This window comes from Cupressus sempervirens, chromosome 10, assembly GCF_028749045.1.
Source record: "Cupressus sempervirens isolate cs-2001-9-10 chromosome 10, ASM2874904v1, whole genome shotgun sequence".
NCBI classification, from domain to species: Eukaryota; Viridiplantae; Streptophyta; class Pinopsida; order Cupressales; family Cupressaceae; genus Cupressus; species Cupressus sempervirens.
The window spans coordinates 829,254,096-829,269,488 of record NC_143127.1 but is presented as its reverse complement, the minus strand read 5'-3'; the positions used below and the strand labels follow the sequence as shown (position 1 = coordinate 829,269,488).

Below are 15,393 nucleotides of genomic sequence, written 5' to 3'. Positions count from 1 at the left end.
TCCAAAATCATGGTCATCTTCACTATTCATCACCACATTATATCCTATTGACTTCTAATCTTCAACAATGCTTTGTGTAATTGGTAAGTCTTGAATCAATCTAATTGACTTGTCTTTCTTCATTTTGAGTTGGTGAGACTTTGGAGTCCAATACCATATATAGACATGTATGTACGTATGTATATGTATCTATATATCTATACATTTACATTTGTTTTTGTCAAAATTTTATCATTTAGAGATCTAATCATTTTACCTTTATTAAAATCAGTGTAAAATTGTTAAAGGGAAATATGATAACTTGAAAATAAATAATTGATCTCAAATCAAGATTATTTTCAAAATAGTAGATGCAAAATATTAAAATCTTATATATAAGATATTGCAAATTCTATTAAAATATATTCAATGCATCTAAGATATTAATTTACATATAAATTTCTATATACCTCTTTTGAATGCAATTACTAGTATATAATATTTTTGCCTTTAACCATTTGATATAATACATGTTCTTCGTAACAAAGATTGATGGCATTACCAAATGTTGCATAATTTGAATTTATTAATTTGAAATTAGGTTTTGTTGAGCTTGAAAAATGAAAATAAAAATTTATTTTAATTACAATTCCAATTCCAATTCCACCTCTTAAAATAGAATTAAGAAATCTGAAAATTGGAAACTCATATTCTGACCCATTGAAACGAAAGATTTTTTTAGTAGATTTTTTATTTTCAAAAATGCGTTCCTACCAATTATAGGTCAATTCAGCAAACAAACGAACCTAGTGTGATTGGAAACTTCGAATATAATAGTAACACCTAATTAGGAAACACGGAATTAAGTTCCTCACATAGATATTTACCATGCACCTTCCCCGTTGAAACTGACTACTGTTTTGTGGCTATCATTGTTGTCATCTATCTGATCTACTAACACTTGCAGAGACCTCGAAATTTGTGACGTAGGAACCTCCATCGTTCCTTCCAACATCTTCACCACTTCACTCATACTCGGCCTCTCATTCTCATCGTCTCGAATGCACAGCGCAGCCGCCGCACTCGCTATCCTTGCCTCCACAACGCCTATTACGTCCCCCCTCTGAATCTGAGATGAAGCCCGCGTAGGAAAGTAAAACCTACTTTCCTCCACCTTTAGGTCTAGATTTCTACGACCAGATATAATATCCAGTAACGTCATACCAAAACTGAATACATCCACTTTGGGAGTGATTGGCAGGCCAGAGATCCACTCGGGGGCCAAGTACCCACGAGTTCCTCTTGTTGTCGTCAGTACGCGGCTGAAATCTCTACCCACCAGCTTTGCCAATCCAAAATCAGCTATCTTGGGGTTGAAGTCCTCGTCCAACAGAATGTTATCAGGCTTAATATCGCAGTGAATGATGCGATCCCTACATTCCTCATGGAGATAGACCAATAACCTTTGTGAGTGTTCCACGCAGAATCCCCACAGTCTGACCAAATTCACATGCTGTATTCTGCCAGTGGTGATTATATCAGCATGGAATTGCTTCTCTGCTTGCGTGGAACCCTCTAATATCTTAACCGCAACAGACGTGCCGTCTGGCAGAGTTCCTTTGAACACGGAGCCGAAAGCCCCGCTACCCAACTTATGCTTGAAATTCTCCGTTGTCATGCGCATCTCTTTAGAGCTGAACTTTTTGAGCGACATTGGCACCTCCTCTGCCACGTATTTCTTCCTCAATCTTTGACGTTTACACATAATAAAGATGCCCGACAGGAGAGCCGATAAAGCAAGAAGTGATGCGGCGGCAGAAAGTAAAATGGTAATTGCAAAGGCTTTTTGCTTTTTTCTTCACCGTTCTTATTTAAGACAAAGTGCCCTGTGATCATATGATCCATAGGGTTCATAACATAATTAATATATATCCTTGAAAGGGAAAGCCTCACACATGACACTCTGACTTCCTTCTCAGCTTGCAAGAACGGAAACTTGGTACAATAGTTTTCTCCAATGGATTCTCCACTGGACACGTATGGAATGGTGTTGTTAAACCATACACCAACTGTGACTTTCCTGGAGTCGTGTCCATTCGCATAGAGAAGAACCCACTTCCAGGATCGGAGGAGCTCTTCCAGGAAGTTAGCTTCGTACTGCTTTTCCAAAACTTCATGCCAGGCAACCATGTATTTGTGGGATGCGCGAAACTCTCCCAAACAAGCGCAGACTCGTTGAGGGCTTCACCCAGCACAATTAAATTACCGGAGTCCGTTATGACTGCTTTTGATGCTTTTTGGCCAACTTCAGTCGACCAAACTGACAGACCATTTCTATCAAGCAATCTAAGATGACCATCCCTCGAAAATTCCAACAACTGCGGGCTTGTTAATGAGAGGATTATCTCTGTTGGCCACCCAAACAATGGCCCCCTGAGAAAATGGTGCATGCCAGATGCCAATATACCAATTATTCGTTCCACTCGGACTGAAAAATCCCAATGCAAACGTTCCATTCTTGGAAACTAGGGGTTGATAACGAGTGAGCGAAGCCCCTAAGACAAGTGTGTCTTCACCATTCACTGCCAATGAAATACAGGAATGTGCTGAGATAATCACAGTAATTGCCAGCAACAAATTGTGAATAATCAAACTATTGCAGTCACTGATTATTAATCTTCTATCATAAATGACTATTAAACTGCTGAAAACAAATTCCCAGCTAATATTGAAAAATAATACCACTGCAACTTCACTTAAAATACGGAAAGAAATTCGCAAAACAATGAACACAATATTTTTGGACAAATTGTCCCTGGAAAAACCCCTAAGGGAAAACCAGTTCTACAAATGAGAAATTAGATTAAACTTCAGCAAATCAAGAGATACAAAATTCCTTGCCTCTCACGGGCAGAACTCCGACAACCTCCTAATTTCTCCCGCTGATATTCCTCACTGCTATCCCTGCGCTAACACTGCGCCCTTGCTAACACTGCAAACTGCTTCTCCAAAGCTTCCACTCCAAATGACCCAATGACCCCTTTCTATACTACTCCTATTGGTAAACCAACAACCGAGATTAAATCTAACCAATGGCTCAGATTAATACAACTCAACAGCCAATAATAGAATTGGTTGCAAAGTGTCCAAAAGGAATCACTAAAATTAGTAAATAATAACCATTTACTAATTTTTGGCAAGTGGACAAACAGCTGTCCAAACCACCCATAAATACAATCGCTATTCATAGATAAGGACGAACAACTATCCAAGCTACCCATAAATAGTGCTGCTATTTTCGGGTCAGAAATAACAGTTGTCCAACTAACGATGATTAACACTCCCTCTTAGTGAGGAAGCTATTCTGCATGACACCCATCTTATCTCTGAAGAAGATAAATTTGGCCTTTCCCAAAGCCTTCATCAGAATGTCTGCTACCTGCTTATCTGTACGTATGTATTGTAGTCAAACAACTCCCCTTTGTACACAATCTCTAATGAAGTGATATATGATATCTATATGTTTAGACTTATCATGAAACACTGGATTCTCGGACAACTTGATGCAACTCTGATTGTCACAATGTATCACAGTAGTCTCAACCTTCTGACCAAACAAGGCTACTAACAACTTTTGGAACCATATAGCTTCACATGTTGCCATGCTAGCTGCTATGTATTCTGCTTCTACTGAACTTAGAGCCACAAACTTCTGCTTCCTGCTGAACCAAGATACAACTCCTGATCCCAAGTTGAAACAACACCCTGAAGTGCTCCTTTTGTCTGTTGTACTTCCTGCCCAATCTACGTCAGTATAGCCTATCAACCTGATGCTTTCACCTCGAACATATCTGATCCCATACTCGATTGTACCACACAAGTAACGTAGCACATGCTTAGTCGCTATCCAATGCATTCTCTTTGGTTCAACCATGAACTGAATAAGAGAGTTTACTGCAAATGTTATATCTGGTCTAGTGTTGAGCAAATACATAAGCGAACCAATCAACTGTCTATATAAAGTGGGATCTACATCCTTCTCCTTAGTTGTATCTACCTTCTTCCAATTTGTGATCATGGGTGTAGACATGGCTTTGCAATCCTCCATCCCGAATTTCTTCAAGATTTCAATGCAATATTTCCCTTGACCAAGGAAAAACTCCCCATCTGTCTGCCACACTTCTATGCCTAGAAAGTAGTGCATAAGTCCTAAATCCTTCATCTCGAACTCTTCCACAAGGTTCCTCTTGCAATCCACTATGAGCCATAGTGAACTTGTAAGAAATAGGTCGTCCACATAAAGAACAAGAATGAGAATCTCACCCCTAACCATCAAGTAGTAGAGGTTAGCATCTACTTCATTCTTCACAAAGCCCATTTTCTGCAAGTATGTATCAATGCGCTCATACCACGCTCTAGGAGCCTGCTTGAGTCCGTACAATGCTTTCTTCAATCTGCACACGTGGGTCTCTTTGCTATGTGCTACAAAGCCTTCAGGTTGTTCTATGTATACCTCCTCCTTCAACTCACCATTGAGGAATGCTGTCTTGACATCCATTTGATGGATCTGCCATCCCATCTGTGCTGCAAGTGAGATTACAGCTCATATAGAAGTATACCTAGAAATTGGAGAAAATGTCTCCTCATAGTCTATTCCCTCCTTCTGAGAGAACCCATTTGCCACAAACCTAGACTTGTATTTCTCGATGCTACCATCTGCACTGTGCTTTATCTTATAGATCCAGCGTGATCCAACTACAGCCCTATCTGTTGGTCTAGGTACTACCTCCCACACATCATTCTGCATTATTGAAGAATATTCCTCAACCATAGCATCTCACCATACCTGATGTTCTGCAGCTTCCTGATAGCTAGAAGGCTCATTATCTACCAACTAACTAACTAATGCCACATAGTCATTGAACTTGGCTGGTTGTCTTCACTGTCTAGTACTCTTCCTAGGAGCTCCCACAAACTCTTGAGTATCCCTTTGTGTATCTGGAACCACATGATTTCTGCTACCAACTGTAGAGGATGAAATGTCAACCTCTAAGTCTTCCAGATGCATTTCCTATTGCACCTGTTGCTCCATACTCTGTGAATCTTCACTAACTAAGTCTACACTCATACTAGTAATTGTACTTGAGCTTTGCTGCCCTTGACTTGGTCTTGGAGCTTCTGTTGGCTGCTAACTCTGATCATCTGCTGGCAAATCTTTGGATCTCCTGAATGCCTTGTCCTCCATGAACTTGACATCCCGTCTAACAATAATTCTTTTAGTCCTTGGAATGAAAATCCTATATGCCTTTGAGGTCTCACTGTACCCAACAAAGTACCCTCTGTAGTCTAATCTAGGTTTGTATGTGTATCTCCAGGAATATAACAATATGCCAAACTCCTTAATATCTTGAAGTGACTAACATCTGGCTTCTTCCCTGTGAAAGCCTCCTCTAGTGTCATCTTCCCTAGTACCTTGTGTGGAACTCTATTCTGAATGTAGACTGATGTATTACATACCTCTACCCATAAGTAACGGGGTATGTCCTGGTCATGTAGCATAGCTCTTGCTGCCTCCGATATAGAATGGTTCTTCCTCTCAGCAACTCCATTCTACTGTGGATTGTAAGGAACAGTCCATTCTCTCTTGATTCCTTCTCTGGTGTAGAATTCCTGGAAGACATTTCCTTTGTACTCGCCTCCATTGTCTAATCGAAGAACCTTTATCTTCTTTCTTGTTGAGTTCTCCACAAGAGCCTTGAACTCTTGGAATTGACTGAAAACCTCATCCTTAGTCTTCAAGAAGTATATCCAGGTCTTTCTAGAGAAATCATTAATAAAAGTAACATAGTACTCATATCCTCTAAGAGATTTCGTCGACATTGGTCCACAAACATCTGAATGTACTAGATCAAGAACACCCTTAGATCTAGTGTCACTCCTTGAAAAAGATGCTTTCACAAACTTCCCCAACACACATCCCTTACATACATTGTCATGCTCTGTGCTCACCTCTGGAACACCTGTCACGATCTCACGAAGCAATCTAAGTTCTCCATGATGAATATGGCCCATCCTACTATGCCATAGCTCTCCAAGATCTCTAGGATTATTGTTGCTCATAAGTGCCTTAGGAGTATCAAACTGCAATCTATAAAGGTGACCACTCCTAACTCCAACAGTTATGGGTGATTTCCAATCCTTGTGCTTAATCAACACATGTGTCCCTCTAAAGAGTACATTATACCCCCTATCTTGAAGAACAGATACAGAAATAAAATTCATACCTAAGCCTGGCACATATAACACATCATGAAGAGGAATTATCTTTCCATTCTCCCTCTGAAATTGAACAGTCCCTTTCCCAACAGGGTTGAGTTTGGACAAGTTTCCCATAGAAATTTGGATGTTGGTGTCCTCCTCCTTGTAACTGGAGAAGTACTCTCTAACTCCTATCATATGAAATGACGCCCCACTATCTATATACCAAACACACTATGAGGTTGAGCTAACCATACAAGCTATGAGTGCAAACTCATCTTCCATTCTGCTGGAGAGTTCTTCTGCACTTGCTGAAGCTGCCACCTGCTTCTTACCCTTTTTCCTCTCTGGGAAATCACTGACATAGTGGCCAAACTCGTGACATCCAAAGCACTTGACCTTAGAAATATCCTTCTTCTTCTTTTCACTTTGTGAATTTGATCCTTTGCTAGATCCCTTCTTTTCTTTCCCTTTACCCGCTAGGGCAACGTTCTCTTGTTCCACCTCATTTTTCTGACTCTTGTTGGCCCCATTGACAAGACTTAGTCTAAACTCCTCCTCAATGAGATCAGTCCATAGTCGATCCCAACTCGGTAAAGTATCTCATCCACTGACAACTTGAACAAAGACACTCCATTTTTTAGTAAACCCATTTAGGGCTATTCTCACTAGCTCATCATCACTAGGGCTATCTTCAATAGCTGCTAACTCATCCTTCACAAGTCTGAGCCTAGTGAGGTAACTTGTGACGTCTTCTCCCTGATTCATCCGGGTATTCTTTAGCTTCTCTCTAAGAATCAACTTCTTGTTGGTGGTAGCATTCTAGTACAGATTTAGAATGGCGTCCCACATCTTCTTTGCTGTATCTAGCTCCGAGATATGTGGAACAATATGATCCTTGACACCATCAAGGATAATCCTCCTCGCTTTGGCATCGTCCTTCCTATATGCTGCAAGCTATGTTGCATCTGTTGGTATAGGTACACCACTGGTAGCATAATCCTTGATACCATTCTCTTGCAACAATAAAGAAATGCTGGCCTTCTAGACACCAAAATTTGAAGCACCATCCAATCTGTCCTGATCTCTCGAACCAGCTGAAGCCATCTCAAGGGTTTAAAGCAATAATAAATCTAAAGAGATCAAAATTTATTTCCTAGGGAAAAACTCTTCTACCCTTAACAATGACATGTGAAAAATCAAACTATTGCAGTCACTGATTATTAATCTCCTATCATAAATGACTATTAAACTGCTAAAAACAAATTCTCAGCTAATATTGAAAAATAACACCACTGTAACTTCACTTAAAATATGGAAAGAAATGTGCAACACAATGAACACAATATTTTCAGAGAAATTGTCCTTGGAAAAACCCCTAAGGAAAAACCAGTTCTACAGATGAGAAATTATATTAAACTTCAGAAAATCAAGAGATACAAAATTCCTTGCCTCTCACTGGCAGAACTTCGACAACCTCCTAATTTCTCCTGCTGATATTCCTTACTGCTATCCCTGCGCTAACACTGCGCCCTTGCTAACACTGCAAGACTGTTTGCTAACACTGCAAACTACTTCTCCAAATCTTCTACACCAAATGACCCAATGACCCCTTTCTATACTACTCTTGTTGGTAAACCAACGACCGAGATTAAATCTAACCAACGGCTAAGATTAAGACAACTCGACAACCAATAATAAAATTGGTTACAAAGTGTCCAAAAGGAATCACTAAAATTAGTAAATAATAACCATTTACTAATTTTTGGCAAATGGACAAACAGCTGTCCAAACCACCCATAAATACAACCGCTATTCATAGATAAGGATGAACAGCTGTCCAAGCTACCCATAAATAGTGCTGCTATTTCTGGGTCAGAAATAACAGCTGTCCAACTAACAATAATTAACACAAATACTCTATTGCCGATTCAATGACCATGGCATTTATAATTTTCTCAATGATTGCTTCTATGTAGTTCTTTTGGTATATCTTGGAAGTTAAATAAAAAATAAACAGGCTATGAGTTTATGGGTTTAGAACTTGATTTCTTTAGCCTTTCGTGTGTTCATTGGAGTGGACCATGATGGGTGGATGAAGTCAAGTCTTTTGTGAACGTCTGCAATGGAAAAGTTGAGTCTGTTGTGATGGTCGAAAGAGGGCCACATTACTATCGGCAACGTAACAATAGGGCAAGAAATTATGTATGACGGAAATGCTTCTAAAGAGTAATGACAGGTGGATGAAAATCAAGTCATTTGTAAATGCGTGTATTAGATAAGTCAAGTTTTTTCCATCGGTCGAAAGACAGACAGTTGTTATTAGCGTCATACTAGTAGGGCTATCATAAAATCTTTTCATAAGAAAGTCTATATAAAAGCTATGCCTACCTTAACATCATACTCGTGAGTATTAATATCATTTCATTATAAAAATCAATAAAATAAGTTATGTAAGCATCATATTAGTAGGGTCAATTATCAAATCTTAGTACATAAAAGTCTATAAAACATATGTCTGCTCTATTAAGAAGAATTTTTCTTTCAAATATCTACATAAAAGTCTATAAAACATATGCCTGTTCTATTAAAGAGAAGTCTTCTTCCAAATATCTTCATATTAATACTTCTACCTTTGAAGATATTTGGAATCTTTCAATGATGCAAAGATCACACACACACACACACACACACACACACACACACACACACATTGCTTGTAATATTGATTTATCTATTGTATTGTTTTTGCATACCTATTATTAGCTACAGTAATAGTATTGTAAAAACTTATTGCGGTGCTAATTTATTTGGTAATGTTCCATTCTAATCAATACATGTGTGTAAGCATGGTAGAACTAGCCATCCGTATTAACAAACTTTTCAAGTAAACTCTCTTTCTATATACAACATACATATTACTTCCTCCCCACAACTTGCCAAAAATATATTACTTCTTTGTGGTTCTCTTTCTCAGTCCAGACTCCATCTCTACCATCAATTATGCCTACAGCTATTTCTTCCCTCCACTTGAAAAGGTAATTTCGTTGTCTATCTCATAAGTAACTTAAATTGATAGTCACTAATGTCTATCCATCAATGAAGCTCTCGAAGAGATGGATAAGCAAGCAATATTGATATCAAATTCCATGAATAAATTAAGAACTTTATTTCAAGTCTTCACGTGTTCTTAAGATAAAGCATATATAAACTCTTGAAATGTTTATGATTACACTAAGCTTCAAACTTAGACATTTACATAATCCAGCCAACTTAAGAATCAAACTTCAATGTTAATTGTATAATAGTAATAAGAATTCAAGTTTCATTGTTCTCATGCCAACAAAAACTCCAAATAAGTTACTCATAATCAGAAGTACTCATAACTTGTACAATTTAAATAAAAATTAATATCATAGCCTTATTCACATTTCAAAAAATACTATTAAAGCTTACTATAATGATTCCTACCCTCATTTTGGATACAAATTACATTAAAATGAAATACACGAAATACTTAAAATGTAAATGAGAAAAAAAAGATATATATTATGATAAACAATAATGTCATACATGAACAAACCAATGCATCAAATTTGTAAGTCTAATAATATCATGCATCAAATATTTGTCATACATCAAATATAAAATTTTATATATGCATCAAATTTATGTCGAATATGTCCACTAACATAAAATCCAAGATATATGTTCACTAATGCCTATACATGTGTCCATTCCTATATCTTCTCCTTCCCACAAGGAGAAGGAAACAAATCCCTAGAGGTCTTTGATCATTGCATGTAGGGAGATGATGGGGATTATGGGGTCTTCCTCACACACTCACTCGTCCTCTTGTTTAGGCTCCTCTCTAACTAGAGTTGATGCAAACAAAGTATATAATTATCAATAATTATTATACATTGAAATCATATATATGTACACACAAAATTAATTATTTTCTTCTACCATCAAATAGCCTCGCAAATGATTGGAGTAACAAGGCCCTGCAATAATTCAATCAATAGAATCATTCAATCATACTTATAAATACCATTTGAAATTTCAATACTAACTATTATAAATAACAACTAAAATTATGAAAACTCTTTAATTCCTTGGTCAATGGCTTTGAACTAGCCATGGCAGTAGCAACTCCATGTTAGATGGACTGGTGAAGATGAGGAGTATTAGACGTCAACAACTACAAATCATATAATAAAATTTACATATTTTTTATACAATATAATATAATCAAATGAATTAAATTAACATGAAGAAAATGTACTATGAAGCTCATATCATTCATAGGCTTAGAGTCCCTTGTAAATGTTGATGGTCCAGTAGAAAACTAAAGCACATGGATTAAAAAAAAATTTAATCATTCATATGATTACTTAATAAATATATGTATTAATTTAAATTATTACATCAATACATACATGTGATCACCTCGTCAATAGGATGTAAAATGGGGTCGAGGAATCTATACTAGGGCCATCAACACTCTTACCCTGAATTTTGAATAATGTCAAGATATGCTCATTAATTATTCATTCACTATACATACAAAATGTGATCAAATTAGTTTATTATAATTATAATTTACCTATTTTTCAATCCCAAATGTGTCACTCAGGAAGTCGTGAGTGACTAGCCCATCATCCACAATGTCTCCAATGTGACTACCAAATGTGCATAAGGATTCACATGACATGCACATGTGACCATGGTGCAAAAATTGCTCCTCCTCAACTAATAGACTGGCGCAATGAATGAGGGTCTATATCAAATCATTGATAGTCCCTAGAGTACTAGTCTCTACATATTCCTTCACAACTAAAGGAATAGAATGAAATACTTATCTCCACAATAGATTTTAACATCAATGGGTCCACATATGTTAGTATTAACCAATTCTGAAATATCACTATCAGTGTATTTTTTTCTCTTAAAACTAGACTTGGTTATTTTCCCAATTGATATTGTTTACACATAGCATTGTTATGCTTCTTTAGTTTAGGAAACCCTCTAACTTTCATCATTTTACTAATATTCACCAAATTGTAAAAGTTTATGTGACCTAATCTCTTGTGCCATAACCAAACATATTCTTGTTGTGCAAGCAATCATGTCTCATTAGATAAATCTAGATAGAACAAGTTACCTCTTGTTTGATCACCACTTCCAACTAGCTTGCCATTAGTATCATGTATCTTAACCTTCCTATTATGAAATTCAACTCTCTAACTTGATTTTTTCAGCTATGAAACACTCAGCAGAGTATAGTTAATTCCTTCAACCCAGTAAATATTGCCACATTTTATCTTGTTATTTAGTTGAATAGTACCTTTACCTTTTACAATACATGGAATATCATTACCAAATTTTACATTTCCACCTTTGTATGGACCAATATCCTCAAATTCATCTTTATCACTAGTCATACAATTTGAGCATCCACTATCAATTATCTATCTATCACTTTTCTTTACATATGAGATTAATGTAGTTTTCTCATCTTCATTAGAATCTTCTTTCATAACAACATAGAAAAATTCATCATCATTATTTTCAAATTCATTGTCAATTTATTCTTCAACAATATAACAATATTTCTTACCTTTGTCATTCTTATTTCTCTTAGAGTTTTTGTCATCTCTTCTTCCTTTTTACTTTCTCTCCTTCCTTTCATCTTTATCCTCTCTATTAGGACAACTAGCAGCAATATGGCCTACTTTGTTGCATGAAAAAATAGATAGTAGGTAGTTTACCATTTTATTTTCCTATTCCTCTTCCAAATCATTTTTCAATAAGGGCTTCAAATTCATCAATCTCATCATCAAGACTGTCATTGTGACTCTTCACATGTTTTTCTTTCCTTCTGCTAAGGACCAATTGTGACTTAAAAGAAAATTAAATAGTAGAGAGAGTGTATTTATCAAAGTTAGACATTTCAAAAGTAGTAACTCTACCAATTGCACCTATGAAGGTCAAAGTGTTACCTGGTGTGCATCTTAGTTCTTGAATTGTAGACACTCTAATAGCATATATAAGGAGTAGAGTCCTGAATACCTTTCTTATCATAGTTTCACCTTTGATTTCTATATTTACACCATGAAGAGCATTAAAAGTTTATTTAGCCCTTGTACAATATTGTACTATATTCTTACCTTCCATTATTCTCATGTCAACAAATTTACCCCTTAGGCATTCTTGCTTTGAACCTAAAAAGAAGATGAAACCTGAATTATCATTTACTAGTTTTTTGCTCTACTAGGGTTTCATCCATCTCTTGTGTATGACTCCCTTTCTAAGCTTTCCTTCTATGTTTTCCATCTATCAAACCACATTTAGTGTGGGAGCTTTTAGGGCTAGTTTATAATGGCCTTGGCTAGCTGTGACCCATTAGTTGATACTGGTGCTCGCATTACTACTTCAAAAAGACATGGCCCTCCATTGAAAAAATGTCCTTGCAAGTTCATCCTAAAGGTCTTCCACGAGGTCTTCCTGATATCATCCTTCCTCTGCAAGAATTTGATATTGCATGTGAATGGTTAGAACAACATACTTTGATAGGGTATTTTGTGGGTAGGACTCCTTCTGATGCCATGCTTAGAGAATGGGTTAACACAATCTAGACTCCTCATAAATTCTACCTTGATGTTGTCCAAAACCTTACCAAAGATTTTTTTTATTCCTCTTTTCTAACCAGTCCCAAGATGATGCAATCTTTGGCAATGGCCCTTGGTTGGTTCGTTCCTTCTTGCTTGTGTTCCAAAGATGGTCATGAAACTTTATAGTATCTAAGAAAAAAAGCTTAAGGTTCCTGTTTGGGTTGAGTTTCCTAGTCTACCCTTCCCTTGCTGGCCATTTACTGAGTCCCTTGCAAACACTATTGGAAAAGTTGTTACTAAGGAATATGATATGTTTTTCAATGCTCACCCTTAGAAATGTGTTTGCATTGAGGTTGATCTTTCCAAGGATCTCAAGGATTTTGTGGAGATTCAAGTTGGTTCCCACACCTTCTCTCAGAAGCTACTCTATTTGAACCTTCCAAACACCTATCATATGTGCCAGTTGGCCAAACAGAAGATCGGGGTTTCCCTTTGGAAGTTCCTAAGGTTAAAATCCCACCCAAGGATGCTCTTGTTAAGCTAGGAGAAAGAAGAAAAAAGGAGGAATGGACCAATTTTGGGCACAAGGGAATGGATTCCTTGACTTCCAAAAAGTCATATGTTGTTGTAACTTTTGTTCCTTCTATTGGTCTGAATTTTCGCATGACAAAATTCCTTTGTCGACATATAAAAATTTAGATTATATCTGTTAATGGTGAATAGGGTTTATAGCTAAGTGATCCTTTTGTTAGCCTTTGAAATTTTTTGTGAAAACCCTATGTCTCATTCCATTTAAAAATTTACAGGCACGAAATATTTGAAAAATGAACTTGGGCGAATATTCTATTTTCTTTTTGTTTTTTTGTGCCCCCGAGTTACCTTTCCTCTCAGATTCCTCACCATCCAATTTGAATAGATCTACCATTGTCATTACCTCGCTATAAAAACATTAGCACTCTTTATGTATAGCGAGGTAGAAAGTACCAAAAAGTTTATAAAATGAGATTGTAAAATGAAGCTACAACGGTCAGAGATTTGTTTTTCGGCTGACTTTTTAGTCATGTACACCTTGCAAGTACTATTAGAATAGGAAAAGGGACCTAGTAGAAGTAGTTAGGAGTCGACTCCAGAATGAGGATATTTTTGATGCCTCACTACCTCGCTATGGAAAAAACTAAGCATCTTTCCATTAGTGAAGTAGCGAGGTGCCGTGAAATCAAAGACATGGTGGCCTCAAAATTCTTTGGTAACCATGGTCTGTCTAGGTGGCATGACAATTAATAACTGCTATTGTCAGAAGCAGTTGGTAGGAGCAATAGTGATTTGATGGGTTCCTATATTTCACGGTGTCGAGTTTTATTGAAGTCATTGGAGCTCGCTAACTCCCTATCGAAAAAATTTGACATCTCACCATTAGCGAAGTAGTGAGGCATCATGAAATGAATAGCCAGTGGGACCTAAAGTAACATAGATGGGTGACTAGGATTTTAAGAAAGGTTTGGTTTTCTGTTAGCAATGCAGATTTTCCTACGTCACCAGTGCCCCAGACCCATGCCCCATTCAAAAATTACATAAGGGATCCCGATCATCAGAACAAATAGAATCAACAGTCCTCACTTCCTCACTATAAAAAGTTGCAAGTTGTTTAACCTATGCGACATAATGAGTATGGGACCCACCACCTTTCAAGGTACTTCGTGCAATATCTTTACCTTTGATTTCATCTCAAATCAATGGCCATTGCAATCTCACCATGAAGAGTTTCTAGGATGATATGTATAGTGAGATAGTGAATGAGGGCCCACCACTATTCTTCTAAGCAATGCGGTAATATATCATCCACAAGATCAAGATCGAATCCATGGTTGTCACTGCTTCGCTATGGCAAGGTGCTCATTTTTTATGTATAGAGAAGTAGCGACCTATTCACGTGTTTCCTTAGTGGCCAATGGGTCTAGATAGAAGTGCAATCAAGGAAGGAGCTATGTACATGGGTAGTTGTCATTGGATTGACTGGCCAACTTCTCAAGTGGAATGCCAAGTTGTCTTTTTCCGTATCCCATGATTGTAGGATTTTTTAAAGATCGGCCGCACAAATTTAAACTTAGAAGGTGGTGCCACTTTATATATTAATTATACATGAAAGCTTCACATGTGAGGAAAAATAGATTATAATATAGGAAATTTTATTAGTTTCACCTTATGCAAACAAAGATTTCAAGCTTTCCCTAAGTAGAAGCAATTACTAAAGAAAATCGTGCTAGAGTTTGGCAAGATTGTGAAGCAGTTTGTTCATGAATTTTTTTGCAAAAATATAGAGGAAAATGAGGATAGAATTCAAGTAAGTAATCCTACTGTAATCTTTTTAGGTGTTTCAGTTCTGTAAAGCATAATCAAAGATGCCTCCAAAGAAGGGATTTTTAGGTCAAGTAAATTATTTGGATAGAAATGTACATGATGACTTGCTTGAGTTGCTACCTAAGTCTACTGTAGAGATAGTTCAAGTTAAAAAGTTGACCTCATTAAACCCTAGGTTGTG

General features: G+C 36.9%; 1 pseudogene; it reads right to left on the bottom strand.

The window, feature by feature from the left end:
* Positions 1-862: 862 nt before the first annotated feature.
* Positions 863-1,744, bottom strand: LOC149536523 (G-type lectin S-receptor-like serine/threonine-protein kinase At2g19130 pseudogene; annotated as a pseudogene).
* Between the last annotated feature and the right edge of the window lie 13,649 nt (positions 1,745-15,393).